Below are 16,837 nucleotides of genomic sequence, written 5' to 3' on the forward strand. Positions count from 1 at the left end.
CTTAACATCTGTGGGCATCAGTCCCCTCGAACTTAGAACTACTTAAACCTAACTAACCTAGAACATCACACACATCCATGCCCGAGGCAGGATTCGAACCTGCGACATTAGCGGTCACGCGGTTCCAGAGCTGAATGGAGGGTTCGTGGCATGTCCATAATGGAGTGGGCTGTGTTTACATGGAATGGGCAGGGCCCTGTGGTCCAGCAGAACCGATCATTGACTGGAAATGGCTACGTTCGTCTACTTTCAGACGATTTGCACCTACTCATGGACTCCATGTTCCCAAACCACGACGAAATTTTTATGTCGCTGTTCTGGACCATTCGAACGAATGATTTGTATAGCCAGATCATCCAAAATGAGTCCCATCGGACGTTTATGGGACATAATCGAGAGGTCAGTTCGTGCACAAAATCACCATGGTCAACACTTTCCCAGTTATGGTCGGTTAAACAGGCAGCATGGCTCAGTATTTCTGCATGGGACTACCAACGACCTGTTCAGTCCTTGCCATGTCGAGTTGATGCGCTACACTGAGCAGAAGAATTTGCGACACGATATTAGGGGCTATCCCACCACTTTTGTCACTTCAGTGTACACTATCTGCCCCTGTATTGGATGATGTAAGACGGGTTGCCTCTCTTAAGGTGAATGAAATCTATTCTGATGCAGTTATTTTTGCCACCCTTTTTTAACTGGACAGCTGTTTCTGAAAATGACTTGAGATTCTGCAGCAAATAAGTGAGATATTCTCACATCACTAAAATGAAGGAACCAAGAGCCGCACAAAACAATGAATATCATGGTTACGTTTACGAAAATAACGTACCGTATCTACACGGGAAACGGGAAACTAAAAGCACTTATTAATTCACTGATAGACTAAATCGGCAAAACAGAAAATGAGATGTCAACTGTAGCTTTCGCGACAAGATGATGATTTCATCCCGCAGAACGGTATTGTGACGACGATAGTACCTTTAAACGCATATGAGGCTACAGGAGTGGCCGTTAGTGCAGAGTGCACTTGAAATTCCCTTTGACGAGCGCGGCGCCGTGCCTAAAAGCATTTCGCGGGATAACTTTCACCGTGGGCGTCAGCTTAACAGCATACACTATCACAGACAACACCTTCAACCTCTACTAGCTCTTCGTTAAGTGTGGCGCACATCTGGTAGCAGATATCTTTAAAGCTAAGTAGTACAATTCTTCCCTTATGCTTCGCCAAGTTACTGATCCGCCTGAAATTATAATTTTCTCCAGGATCCCGTTGGCGCCTTTTGGTCTAAATTGCTTTCTTCCTTCAGTCGATTGACTGTAAAGTTAGTCTAAATGCCTATAATCCCAATATTTGCAGTGCCATTCCTTCGACACATACTCTGTTTCAGACGATCGTACTAGTAAGACAGATAAAATGACTAATTTACACGTTAATCGTAACGGACAAGCAGAATAAAGAGCAATAAATAACAGCTACCAATGAAAGTAACATTTAAGATTTAGGGTGCTTTATAGAGTTTATATTTCGCTGCTTTAATACATCTGAATACTTTTCTTACGTTCATTGGGTGCTAATTTTGGCAGATAGCAACCAGCCAGATGTCGTAGGTGAACTACCTAGAATGTGGTAAGAAATTTGTAAGAAGACTATAGCCAAACGTAAATGGAAATAATACACTACTGCCATTGAAACTGCTACACCAAGAAGAAATGCAGATGACAAACGGGTATTCATTGGCCAAATATATTATACTAGAACCGACATGTGATTACATTTTCACGCAATTTGGATGCATATTTCCTGAGAAATCAGTACCCAGAACAACCACCTCTGGCCGTAATAACGGCCTTCATACGCCTGGACGTGCACTCAAACAGAGCTTGGATGGCATGTACAGGTACAGCTGCCAATGCAGCTTCAACACGATACCTCAGTTTATCAAGAGCAGTGACTGGCGTATTGACTAGACGTTTTCAATTGGTGAGAGATCTGGAGAATGTGCTGGCCATGGCAGCAGTCGAACATTTTCTGTATCCAGAAAGGCCCGTACAGGACTTGCAACATGCGGTCGTGCATTATCCTGCTGAAATGTAGGGTTTCCCAGGGATCGAATGAATGGTAGAGCCACGGGTTGTAAGACATCTGAAATGTAACGTCCACTGTTCAAAGTGCTGTCAATGCGAACAAGAGGTGACCTGGCTTGTAACCAAAGGCACCTTATACCATCACGCCGGGTGATGCGCCAGTATGTCGATGACGAATACACGCTTCCAATGTGCGTTCACCGCGATGTCACCAAACACGGATGCGACCATCATAATGCTGTATACAGAACCTGGATTCATCCGAGAAAATGACGTTATGCAATTCGTGCACCCAGGTTCGTCGTTGAGTACGCCATCGCAGGCACTCCTGCGTGTGATGCAGCGTCACGGGTAACAGCAGCCATGGTCTCGGAGCTGATAGTCCATGCTGCTGCAAACGTCGTCGAACTGTTTGTCCATGCTGCTGCAAACGTCGTCGAACTGTTTGTGCATTTGGTTGTTGTCTTGCAAACATCCCCATCTGTTGACTCAGGGATCGAGACGTGGCTGCACGATCCGTTACAGCCATGTGGATAAGATGCCTGTCATCTCGACTGCTAGTGATACGAGGCCGTTCGGATCCAGCACGGCATTCCGTATTACTCTCCTGAACCCACCGATTCCATATTCTGCTAACAGTCATCTGATCTCGACCAACGTAGCAGCAACGTCGCCATAAGATAAACCGCAATCGCGATAGTCTACTATCCGACCTTTATCAAAGTCGGAAACGTGATGGTACTCATTTCTGCTCTTTACACGAGGCATCACAACAACGTTTCACCCGGCAACGCCTGTCACCTGCTGTCTGTGTATGAGAAATCGGTTTGGAAACTTTCGTCATGTCAGCACGTTGTAGGTGTCGCCACCGGCGCCAACCTTGTGTGAATGCTCTGAAAAGCTAATCATTTCCATATCACAGCATCATCTTCCTGTCGGTTAAATTTCGTGTCTGTAGCATGTCATCTTCGTGGAGTAGCAATTTTAATGGCCAGTAGTGTATTTTATTATCTGAACTATGACCATAGATTACAATCTATAGATTACAGTCCCGAACAGGAAATTATTGTTCATTACAATGGTGAAAAAATTACCAAATTATGAAAATGGTTCCAGTTGATTCAGGTGAACACTTTCCGTCGAGGAAGCATGAAATTGTTGTAAAAAGTTCGAGACAGTTATCAGTTTTCGTTCGTTCTGTATGAACGCATTGCAAAAGAGGTTGTTGTCTTTACCTCTCTGTTTTTGGATCGTCAGTCTTCTGACTCCGTGAAGCTTTTTTAATAAGACTCGAGGCTGTTTTGCTGCTGTATGTCATGACCATCCTGTTCAGGATGCCGAGCTTCACTTAGCATTTCCATCAAAACCGTACCACATGCTATTGTTTCTTGATTAAAGGAGACATTTTGGTATATTTCCTCGTAATTTGCTAGGAGATGCCTGGAGTCGTGTGAGATACCTGGAATGTACTGCTGTCGGCAGCCTCGTGGTATATGTTGTCTCGAGATTGTCTGTAGCATTAGCACAAATGCCTGGTAGTTCTCTGGGGCTGGGGCCAAGTTTGCTATGACTTTATCCAGTTCCTCTGCGAATGTTTCCCAATTGGCCTTTTTAAAATTAAATCTTCTGCGAAACGGTGCTGTAGTGGTCTTCACTGCTGTATACACCTGTGGCCCTACTGTTCTACTCTGTGTTCGAGGTATAGGCTAATATACTATTTTAGTACAGCAGTCTTTTATGTTTGTGCTGGTATTGCAGTTTTCAGGGTTATATCCAAGTTTCCATATTTTACTTGTGGAGGAGGGGTGGGGGGGGGGGGTGGGGGCTTTGCATCATGGAAGATACTGAAGTTTCTGGTTTCTATCCATTCCTCCAACAGGTGTCCGTTCTCGTCTGTTTCACTATATCCCCAAGTGGTGCTGTGGCAGTTAAAACCTCCGACAAAGAACTTGATGTTGTGATTTGTGAAGTTTTCTGGCGGGATGAAAACAAACTTTCCCCTGGAGGTTTATACGAGGATGTTACTGCAAAGTTTCCAATTTCAGCTGTTAGTATTTCGATATCACTGGCTATAGATTTTTCGACGTCAGTCACCGTCATCACAGCTCTAACGAATGTGCCACTGCCGTGTTTGGGATGTGGTGCTTCCACAGCTAGTCGCATTCCTTGTATTTCAGGTGTTTCTGCTTCTGCGGCTCTGTGGGTTTCTTGGATGCATAACGCATCGCATTAATGAGTCTGGCGGGGTCCCGATAAGATGTCTTCCTTGTTTTTTGTAATTCCCTCGATGTTTAGGCTTGCAATCGTCAGTATTGGCTCTGAGAAGAGCCTATTTGTTACCTTCTTCCAAGGTAAGAGCGAGAGGATGCTTTAGCAACTTCATCAGATTATAGTCCCCTGGAAACGTTACCACTAACGATAACGGTCAATCCTTCCACCACCGGAAGAGGATCGTAATGTGTAATAGACAGACATCTATCCAGACCATCTCACAGGACTTCCAAACTGCAAGACGATCCACTGCAAGTACTATTACAGTTAGGCTGGAGGTGAGAAAACTTGGATTTCATGTTCGAGAGGTTGCTCATAAGCCACACATGACGGCAGTAGATGCCAAACGAAGCCTCGATTAGTGTAAGAAGCGTAACAATTGGACGATAGAACAGTGGAAAAACGTTGTGTGTAGTGACGAATCACGGTACACAATGTGGCGATCCGATGGCAGGTTTTGACTATGGCGAATGCCCAGTGAACATCATCTGCCATCTTATTTAGTGGCAACAGTAAAATCTGGAGACGGCGGTGTTATGGTGTGGTCACGTTTTTCATGGAGGGGGCTTGCACCCCTTGTTGTTTTGCGTGGCACTATCACAGCACAGGCCTACATTGCACCTTCATGCTTGCCACTCTTGAAGAGCAAATCGGGGATGGCGATTGTATCTCTCAACACGATCGAGCACCTGTTGATAATGCCCGGCATGTGGCAGAGTTGTTACATGACAATAACATCCCTGTAATAGAGTGGCCTGCACAGGTTCCTGACCTGAATCCTACTGAAACCTTTGGGATGTTTTTGAACGTCGACTTCGTACCATACCTTACCTACCGACATCGATACCTCTCCTCAGTGCAGCACTCCGTGAAGAATGGGCTGTCATTCTTCAAATGTTCAAATGTCGGTGAAATCTTATGGGATTTAACTGCTAAGGTCATCAGTCCCTAAGCTTACACACTACTTAACCTACATTATCCTAAGGACAAACACACACACCCACGCCTGAGGGAGGACTCGAACCTCCGCCGTGACAAGTCGCACAGTCCATGAATGTAGGGCTGCCATTCCCCAAGACGCGTTGCAACGCCTGACTGAACGTATGTCTGCGAAAGAGGAAGCTGATATCAAGACTTATGGTAGGCCAACACTATATTGTATTCCAGCATTACCGATGGAGGGCGCCAAGAACTTGTAAGTCATTTTCTGCCAAGTGTCCGTATACTTTTGATCACATAGTGTACACTGATAGGCCAAATCAGTATAACCACTGCCCACCCGACGTTAGATGCCGCCTGGTGGCGTTGTGGGCACGTGACGCGGTAACGAATAGTATGTGAGCAGAGCAGACAAGAACTGCCGATCACCCCAGCGAAGATATAAGCAGTAAATAGGGAAATCTGTTAATGTAAGTGATTTTAACAAATGGCAATTTATTATTACGCAGATCCTGTGAACGAGTATTTTGAAAACGACGAAGCTGGTCCAATGTTCACGTACTACTGTCGTTAGCATCTATGGAATGAGGTAGAGAGATTGTGAAATTAGCACGAGGCGCAAGATGTTTGGACGTCCATGATTTCACAGAACGTGGAGTTCGGAGGACTGAATGATCAATAAAATAGGATAGTTGGTGATCTGTGCCATCTGCGACGAAAGAGCACAATGCTGGTGCACGCACAAGTGTTTCGGAGCAGAGCGGTCATTGTACATTCTTGAACATGGAACTCCGCAGCAAACTACCCCTACGTGTTCACATGTTGACTCAACGACATCATCTTTTAAGGTACCATCGGAATCGAACGTCGATCAACGGAAACATGTCGGCTCTTCGTGTGAATCACATTCTTGCTAACTATGTCCTCTCCACAGACGCTGTCCTCGAAGTGAACGGCAGCTCGAAATGGGCAGCGCGCCGCGGACACAGATTGTTGGGAGGTGTATTGTGGTATGAGAGACATACTCCTGCGCTTGCATGGTACCTTTGATAGTAGTCGAAGACACGCTGACAGCTGCGAAGCACCTGTATCGCTTCTAGCTTGATGTCTTCCCTGACGGTGGTCTCATCTTTCAGCAGTATAATTGTCCGTGTCTCGGAGCCACAACCATTGCTACATTGGTTTGAGGAGCATTGTAGCGAACTTACGTTGATGTCGATGCGACCAAATTCATATGATTCAGCTCGTTTGGAACCCATATTTGTAACTATCGGGCGCCACAACCGCGTACGAAAATCAGCGGCCCGTTACTTATGCGAATTTCGTGACCTATGCGTAGACATGTAATGCCATATACGTACACAAACCTATCAAGAAACTGTCTGTTCGCTGATACACAGAATCAGGGATTTATTTCATTCCAAGGACGAACAAACAGCTAATTAAGCAAATGACATAGTGTTTTGGCTCACCAGCCTACGTTGGCGGCAGTTGAATCATTCTGCAGTCAACTGCAAATTCCTGTTCTCTATGTTTTCGAAATACACTTTCAAAAGAACGTCGAATTGCATCCAAGGGTTCCCATTTGAACTCGCTAAGGATTTCCATAACAAGCTGCGAGCATTCTTGCTGTTACCATCTGACAGGGAAACACGAGTATGTTGGGTTTTTGTAAAATAGCGTGAATTCGCGAAGTACTTTGCATTCCAAACTGTCTTTTAAAATGTTATGCCATTAACGGTTTAGTGAGCCGACTAGACACAACTGTGAAGAATTTGAAGAATTGTATGTTTGCAGTCAGCTGTACAAATTTATTCCTTATTTTCTATACATTTAGGTGTATAGAAACCTAACATTTGCTTCATGTAAACAGCCTTTCATTCACTTATACTTCAGTTTGCTCAGGGGCTACTATGTACAGAGCATCTTTCCAAAGAGACGTCAGACGTATTTTCCCTCGTGTTTCGGCAATTATTTACAATTTAGTTTTTGCAGCGTGTATCGGAAGTCAGCCGAAAAAAAAGCTGCTCATCACGTCGATGGAAAGAGCGTCTTTCTTCCCGTTACAAAAACAGTTATTCTTAAAGCAAAATTTTACGTCCCCATCCGACGGAATGGTCCCACATTAGTTCCGTGCGTCATTCGTTTTATCTATGTGTGTTAACAAGCACAACAAAACACAAAGAATAACCAGAACTCCATTGTCGACAGCACGGCCGTGGCGCCAGCTGATCGCTACCGCCATGTAGAAGAGCGCTGCTCAGTCAGTATTGAAGTACTGAATATTCCCAGTGTCTTACTGTTCCTGATATTATACAGCGATAAAACCAATAAAGCATTACACTTATTTTGGACCGTTCTATCAGGTGGGAAAGAAAAGTTCCAACATAAAAATGATTTTGTTTCTAATGGGAGCAAAGTAACTGATGATGGTCGAAGTAGAGAGGATACAAAATGTAGACTGGCAGTGGCAAGGAAAGCGTTTCTGAAGAAGAGAAATTTGTTAACATCGAGTATAGATTTAAGTGTCAGGATGTCGTTTCTGAAAGTATTTGTATGGAGTGTAGCCATATATGGAAGTGAAAGGTGGACAGTGAATAGTATAGACAAGATGGGGAATAGAAGCTTTCGAAATGTGGTGCTACAGAAGAATGCTGAACGTTACATAGATAGATCACGTAACCAATGAGGAGGCACTGAAGAGAATTGGGAAAAGAGAAATTTGTGACACAACTTGACTAGAAGAAGTGATCGCTTGGTAGGATAAATTCTGAGGCATCAAGGGATAATCAATTTAGTACTGGAGGGCAGCATGGACGGTAAAAATCGTAGAGGGAGACCAAGAGATGAATATACTAAACAGATTCAGAAGGATGTAGGTTGGCGTAGGTACTGGGAGATGAAGAAACTTGCACAGGATAGAGTAGCATGGAGAGCTGCATCAAACCAGTCTCTGGACTGAAGACCACTACAACAAAGAACAACATGCGAAACAAACCGACGCTTTACGCCGGCATTGGGAGGTCGTTTGAAAGACGTGATGAACGGGATTAGTCCGGCCTGATTCCAGCTACACGTTGCGGGAACTAAATTGTAAATATCTGCCGAACACCAGAGCAAATCCTCGTGACGACCGACATTACAAACATACGTGTAACTAAACATTTCGTGACCAGCGAGATACACGTGTCCCACACACATTTATATCCCTAAGTTCACAGGGTGTGAAAGCCCCACAGTTGTCTGGTGCGGTGGTCTATGCCTCGTGTTTCGTCGATTTGCTGTAATTTTTTCCTGTCTGTAATAGAGAATCTCAGTAAACGTATAATTGTCTTTCTCACATTGTTTGCTAGAAATATACAGATGTATCTACATATTTATTGATAAAACACTTTCAAATTCCGTTAATCGTTTTGCCTTATGGGCAACGTGTGTAGAGTATTTCTTTTCATGCCTTTCGTTCATATATGAGTCCACATTTGTATACATATGTTGTATTCTTATTTTACTTCCCTTTATTTGCTATGACATGGGAAGCACCTCAAACTCCCCGTTTTCTTGTGATGAATGCTTCCCTTCCACTTCTTTTCGTATTTCTCCCAGTCGGAAGCTTCCATACATGAGCATGGTGAAAATATGGTGGCTCACATTTCCATCAATATTCCAATTCCACATGATGAAGCTATTTGCTGTTGCAATGTCTAAAAGAAAGAAAGAGGACAACCGACCATTTTAGTGACCTACAGCAAATAGCGTATCTTTCTCTCTGCTGGGTGAACGTGGCTGCAGCTCCCATTGCAACTGTATGCGATGCTTTGGTTGCAAGGGAGGATATGGCTGAGTCAGTACCACCTGTCTTTTCTTGTGACTAATGTTGTATCTTTCATATGGTGAGCACTTGACAAAACTGTAAGTAGCTTACTATCGCCAGTATAATACATACTCACACCCTTCGGTACGAATAATGATGTGTACTTGTATGTAGTTGGAAAACATTTTCCATTTAGGTACACAAGGAGGCGATGCAGGCAATGAAACACACCGAAGCAAGAGATAAGAGCTATTTTCATACGTAGCTACTACAATGTACCCCCATTATGTGTTCAGACATGTTTTTAAAAATTTCATAAAAATGTCAGATGTGAATAAATAAATGTGTTTTTCTTCTTTACACAGATCCTCATCCGCAGTAAACTAATTATTTCAAGAGGGACGTGTATGTCCCACTAGACATTAGCAAGAATTAATTGAGGGAAGGAGTCATTCGTCCTCAAGTCCAGCAGGGAATACACAAACCACATAAAATAATTACAAAATTATAAGAACAATCAAAATTGAGAAACATGTCCTGACTGGGTATCCATTCCAAAAGCAGGAAACCAATGTTTACCGCGATATGCGAAATTTTAGTTAATTTGGTCACAAAAGAGAAAGGCAGCGCTTGGAATTACCCTCTGTAAGAATTATTCATAAATCCATGAAAGGTGACGTAAATGCTGTAGCTCGAAAAAGTGGAGCTGAGAGGGCGTCATCATGTGTGGTAATTCTCCAAAAGGATCATCATGCCACTCGGAAGGCCACGATTTGACCTCCTTCAAGCTCGCTCATTTGGCTGTGGGAAGCATGAATACGGCTCCATGGCATGGTTGCCTGCTTGCTTCACGCATTTGCACCACACTGAGCCTTCCAGTTGAGAGCATTCTCTATTAGAGGGTAGATACAAATGGCGCTCTCGTAGCTATGCCACTACGCTATCTGATGGTAGACAAAGCAGAAACCATTATCGGTTCATCTAGTATCCCCCAGGTGGCATATACCGTGATAAGATCAAAATCAACGTTGTCTTTCCATGTGTACTGATTTTTTCCTGAAAGTGTATATATAACTGTATCTAACATAAAATAATTAAACAGCTTTCTTGCACTGAGAGTTAATTATGAAACGGCACTTGATGATAGACCATTTTAATAACCATATTAGGATTCAGAACCGCAAATATAAATAATGAGTTACTTTCTGTTAGCAGGTCCTCTCTTAGTGTTTACGTTGTATATGTAGGTGATCTGAAAAGTTCCAAAATCAAATGAACGGAGTAATTAAATCTAGCTTAAAACAAAATGAGCCTTTCAAGGAATATTCCCTTCGTAGTGAATATGTTGTTCAGTAGATACACATTTGACGTGTTTACACTTTTCTTCTGTATCAATTACTTACAATAATAGGTAATCGAGCAAATTGTAACTACTATCTTTAGTTTATAAATATACCTGAACATAAGTGAGCTGTTACTTTTCTACCACATCACAAAGTTCCTCACTAAAGTCATCAGTGAATGTACTTGTTAGCCCTATGTATATAATCACAAAGTAAACCGGAATTCATAAACTGAAAAGAAAAAAATTCCGTTGTGAATCATTTTTGATGCACTATTCCTGAAGGAGAAGATCAGAATTATTTCTTAGGGAAGATGAGACTGAAATTTATGCTAGTCGGAGAGAGGAAAACTGGTCATGAAAAGGTTATATGTTTTAGTTCATTCCTGATTGTTTGAGTGTCTGCAGAATCTCATTCTAGAAACAACCCCATGCCGTGGGTTAGCCATGTATCCGCAATATCCTTTCTTCCGGGAATGATAGTGCTAAAATTCTGGCAGGTGAACGTCCGTGAAGTGGAAGATAGAAGATGAGCACTGCCGGAAGTAAAGCTATGAGGACGGCTCGTGAATCGTGCTTGAGTAGCCCAGTTGGTAGAGCACTTCCACACGAAATGCCAAGGTCCAGATTTTAATTTGCCAGAAGTTTCAGTTCGAATGTCTTTTACAATCAGTGAATATGCGTGTAGATGAGTGTGCAATACATAATCTCTCTTCAACAAAGAACATGTGAGATAAATAATGGCAAGGAAAATACTCCTAACAGAGAGGAAAAGCTGCCCCTCTGACGCGATTTTTAATAGTGAGCTTACATTAGGTGAATTTTCTCGGGCTTCGCATTTGTAAGAAATATGTAACATTGGTTAACACCATGTGATATAAGGTTATCACTCTCAAGAAGAATTCCATAACGCAATAGTTACACTAAAACTGCAAAAGTTACAGGCTAGCTTTGAAAGATAACTTCTGGCTTCAGCTCGAGATAAAAACGCGTTGCAGTGTATATTTATACCCGAAATGAACACTACTAAGCGAGAAGAAATTTACTAAACACTTCCTGATAAGCGGTCACACTGCACGCGTTGTGAACAGATTTCCAACTGCCTGCTCAGCTAATTGATACATGTGTCCTCCAGGGCAGAATCAGTAATTTCATTTCGATATTAATGTTGTATACGTACCAACAATGATAAAACGATACACGTGTCACTGACGCTGCAGAATAACACGAATGATGTTTAATATTCAGCAATTAATAAAACCCATATGTCGACACGTCTCATCAGCGGAAAGCAAAATTAATCACATCACCTCTAATGTAGCAACTCCGACGGTGTTTTCAGTCTGAATTATTATTGCGTAATATTTCATCTGTGAATGTCACTTGTAGGTGTCGAGGGCGTCGATACACAGCACGTTATATAAAGATAGTAACGGCAATATCGTTACACTCGGGAAGAAAGTCATTAAACGGAAGCTGCATTAAAACGATAAAAGTTACATACTATGTCTGAAAGATCAGTTCTGGCTTCAGTGAAAGGTAAACAACAACACACACGCAGAGATGTAATTGTGATAGATGAACATAATGGATAATAGAACTCGCTGAACGTCTTACTGTGTACAGCTGGAAGGAAGAGAGGCGTGGAAAGAGGTGATTTCATTTTGGATCTCTGTATTCAGTTCGTTTCAACAACAATTCTCTGTTCTTAATTTCAGTGACGCTTACCCAGAATAATTTTTATCCTACTGAAGAGAGTAAAAGAATGCAGAATTACGCTCGAAAGTGGTAGTGGCTAATTCATTATCGTTTTTACTGTTTCTCCTAAAGACGTTGTTCGAAAGGGATCTTTATTTTGAGACTGATTGTGGAGAGCAAGCACTGGTACACTGGAGCACCCAGCTGGTCGATAGTTATTCAAAAGGAACTTACCAAAACTTAAATATCTCACTTATTTTTAGGGTGTGAGCAAGAGACGCTTTTAATTATGTTGTGTAGGTGCAGTAACATTCATCATTTTCTTGAATCCTGAAAGTTCAAATTACAGCTTTAATCTCTATGGAAGAGACGTTTCCATTTTTTTTAATTTTTTGTACCCGTGGATTAAAACTTTGTCTTCATAAATAACTATATTTTGGTTTATGAAACAATCTGTGATGTTTACAAGATTTTTTGAAGTTTTAAATGAACATAATTATAATTAACAAAGGAACATTTACAATATTATATTACCGAAAAAAAATTGTTCCGCAACATAGTTAAAAATGACACAGAAAGGCAAGATCCGTTGTGTTCCACCAAAATTTGCCAACATTTACATAAACATAGTTCCCAGGAGTCTAAAATAAATATTATAAAACAATACACCAATGGAAGAAAAGATGCTCACTTCTATATGGAGAGAACACCTTTTTTCACTGTCAGAGATATATAACTTCTGTCAAGTATTCAGACCCTAAATAACGTACAATAAGAATACATCTTTCCAGAGAAATCCTAAGTAATAACATTCACCTCGCCAAACCCAACAAGAGCAACGAGTGTGACAGGAAAAAAATACTTTTCTGGATGCGAAACACCAGACAATAACTTCCAATTCGTTGAACATATTTAATTATATTCCGTATGTGATTCAACTAAACACACGAGTAGCAAAGCACGGAGTGATACAACAAGACTTCCCTTTGGAAGTGAATAATCTGTTCCCGATACTAAATAAAAATGTATAAAACTGCAATATTTTATCAGACTTTTTACCAAGAAAAACCATTAAAACAATGTTTCGAGAAGTTATTTTACTTAAGTAACCAGTTTTGGCATCTCAATAATGCCGTCTTCAGACCGCTATGCAATCCACGTAAGGACAATCAGGTATCTCGACACCTGCATAACTGGAGCCCTCAATACTTGGATTCTGTGAATTCGTTATTGGAGTATTTACTTAGAAGACTTGTGTTGTTGTCCACTCCTCGAAGTAAACACTCCAAAACTGGTCCCGAGTTCGAGTTTCGGTCCGGCACACAGTTTTAATCTGCCACGAAGTTTCACTCCAAATCTGAATTCACAGAATCTAGATATTGAGGAATCGAGTTATACAAGTATCGATATCCTATAGTTGTATGTACATCGAGTGTGTAAGTGTCTGAAGATGACATTACTGAGATTCCCAATCGGATTGTCTAAATATAAAATAATTTCTCAAAACATAAGACAAGTGTGGGAATTTTTCTTGGTAAATATTTCAGGAGCCGCTGTACCTTCTCCACAATGGATCAACAGAGTGATGAAATTTGTTAGACGAGTTAAAGGCTGTTCCAGAACTGCGTTATAAGGAAATAGTCAGAGGGAAGCTAAGAAACATTTGCCCTCAGCCAAATAAGTGAAGAGGTTCGTTTCAAGGTAATCAGAGTTTTACCAGGATGTACAACTGAATGATTACTCTTAAGCCGTTTGAGTTGTGAATGCCGGGGTATAAGAAAATCTAAACAAGCTGTACAGCCTCTAGATGCCATATCGGGTGATACTTGCTCAACATGTGATGAGAAGAAAAGGAAGGAGGAGAATGAAGAGCCGAATAACATAACTTCACGTGACTTGATGAACAACGTTTCTACTGGTATTTGGCACGTTGTTACTCTGAACAGCTATGTGTTTCCCGGAACCGCGGTGACCTTGTTGACAGACGTGCAAATTTTGTATATAAAAATTATTATTATTTGTATGTTTGCATAATTAAATTTTTCAGGTGTCGAACTGTTGCTCATTTGTGCTGAATGTAAAGTTTTTGCATAAATTCTATGCTTAAAATATTGGGCAATAATGCAATGAAGCACAGTGTTTATTTCTGTCTCAAAGAGTGTGATACACTTATATACTAGTGGTCTGTGGAAATGTCACATAGAAGACTTTGCAGGGAAAGAAGATAGCTTGCAGACTAAGTTAACTTGCAATTAACTAAAAGCAGGTAGTTTCGTGCTCTGCTGAAGTCGAGTGCGGTGCAACGAATCCAGGTTTATTTCTCAGGTACACAAGAGGTAGACCGATCAGGTTATTAATGATGTATCTGAAATAGAGATGCGATCAGTGCGATCTTTTTGAAACGGTATGAAAGCCAATGGAAGATCGACAGGTGGTCATATAAATGTAAGTAATTTACAAATAACGGTACCGAGCGAGGTGGCGCAGTGGTTAGCACATTGGACTCGCATTCTGGAGGACGACGGTTCAATCCCGCGTCCGGCCATCCTGATTTAAGTTTTCCGTGATTTCCCTAAATCGGTTTAGGCAAATGCCGGTATGGTTCCTCTGAAAGGGCACGGTAGACTTCCTTCCCTGTCCTTCCGTAATCCGATGACCTCGCTGTTTGGTCTCTTCCCCCAAACAACCAACCAACCAACCAACGTAGAACGGTAGAGAGTAAGAACTGTGGGAGAAGACAGATACTGACTTACATCCAGCGAATAACTGAGGTCTTAGGCTGCAAGTGCTACTCCGTCGTGAAAAGGTTGGCACAGGTGAGAAATTCGTGGAGGCTGCATCAGACCAGTAAGAGTACTGATGACTTAGGAAAAACTAAAAAAATTAACATTAATTTCGCTTTGAACATTATCATGCTGAGACATAATACTTCTATAATCATATCTAGTCGTTCTGCAGTCATCATTTCAATGTCATGTTCAATTAAATTAAGCTGCTTAGGTTTTCCTTGGAGAATACATCATGCAACAAGTTGTTGATGGCTATAACTGTGCTGAATTAAAGTGATTGTCATCGGAGAGCTGTCGGTGGAGGTCAAAGAACTCATATTAAAAAAAAAAAAAAAAAAAAACATGAGCCATGGTGGTTTTAATTTTGGCGCCATGGCACTCCGCTGGCACCACTGAATACTTGGGTTGCGGATTTCGATCTGATCTTATGCCGCGAGCTAGGGTCTTTGGTTGATGCGTGTGCGGTTGGTTTGGCGGGTCCTGTTGCAGGTACATGTTTGGAGGGCACGTGGCTGCCAAGTTGTAGCTTTTGGGGGACTCCGGATGGCCGGTATCGGCCTTGAGAAGCCGTGAATGATCATGTCGGTTGGGGGCAAGTCTTGCTGGCTTCTTAAGCATTAGTCCCAGCGAGTTGGGAGAAGAACAGTGGACGTCGCACGCCACCTGGTCGGCCAGTTCCAGGGCTACTCTGCAAGTTTAAATTTTTGGGCACCTCGAAGACCGCTTGTACGCTTTAGAACCCTCACACGAGAGTGGAGTTAAGTGATGTTTTCTTGTATTTGAGTACTTGATATTTCAAGGCCATGTCTGAATTGTGTAGTACTTTACCTGTTATATTAACGCGCCTACGAGTGGGTGTGGATATGACCATCGGTCAGAGTAACTCATAGCTTTGTATTGCAGGACACATTCCGTGCAAGTGTATGGATATTCAGTGTTGTAGATAGAATGAGTGAACTAAAACTTGTAATAAAATCCATGTAAATTAAACTTGTCACACAATCTGTCAGAGGCAAAGCATCCTTTTTAGGTGAGTATACCTGAATCACTGCATTAGCAGGCGCTGATATCTCCTCTTGTAAATACCAAGTAATTTTAGGGAATGTTAAATTTGTAACTTGTACATGTAGTCACTTGTGTGGTTAGTTTAGATTTTCTAGATCCTAAGCTTTCTAGTCTGTAGCCTTATTTGTGCAGATTACTGTTCGCACTTTATGTCTGTTGGCAGGGTAGCTTTGGCAGTGGACGACGCATTCCTGTTCCCTTGGCGCAGAGAAGAGAAGCCTTTTCTTTCTGCTCTGGTGGCCCTTCGATCGTCACACGGCATCTTGGTTGGCCGGCAATCTGGTACCTCTACCAGCAGCGTCTCTTAGCTCAACTTAAGTAAAGTTGGTAGTTTGACACGTGTCACGGCGGAGGGTCGCCGATAAATCGGGAACCAGTAGTCATCCATATATGGATCATGTAGTTTAAAGCGTGTTTCGAAAGCCTGAAGTTTCTCCTTGCTATACCTGCTCTTTAACTACACGTCTAAACCTTGCATCCTTATTACTACTTCTGAGCGTGTTAAGTTACAGACCTTCTACTTACCAACATAAACTGCCGAGACTTTCCTTTGATGCACAGTCATTAGTTAACTCCACTCATTGTCAAACTTGCCTACTTGTTCCTTGTTGGCTGTGATAGCCGTCTGCAGGTGACGCCTGTATATAAGAAGGGTAGAAGGACGAATCCTCAAAATTACAGACCAATATCCTTAACATCGGTTTGTTGCAGGATTCTCGAACTTATTCTCTGTTCGAATATAATGAATTTCCTTGAGACAGAGAAGTTGCTGTCCGTGCATCAGCACGGCTTTAGAAAGCATCGCTCCTGCGAAACGCAACTCGCTCTTTTTTC

This window comes from Schistocerca nitens, chromosome 6, assembly GCF_023898315.1.
Source record: "Schistocerca nitens isolate TAMUIC-IGC-003100 chromosome 6, iqSchNite1.1, whole genome shotgun sequence".
In the NCBI taxonomy this organism is placed as follows: Eukaryota; Metazoa; Arthropoda; class Insecta; order Orthoptera; family Acrididae; genus Schistocerca; species Schistocerca nitens.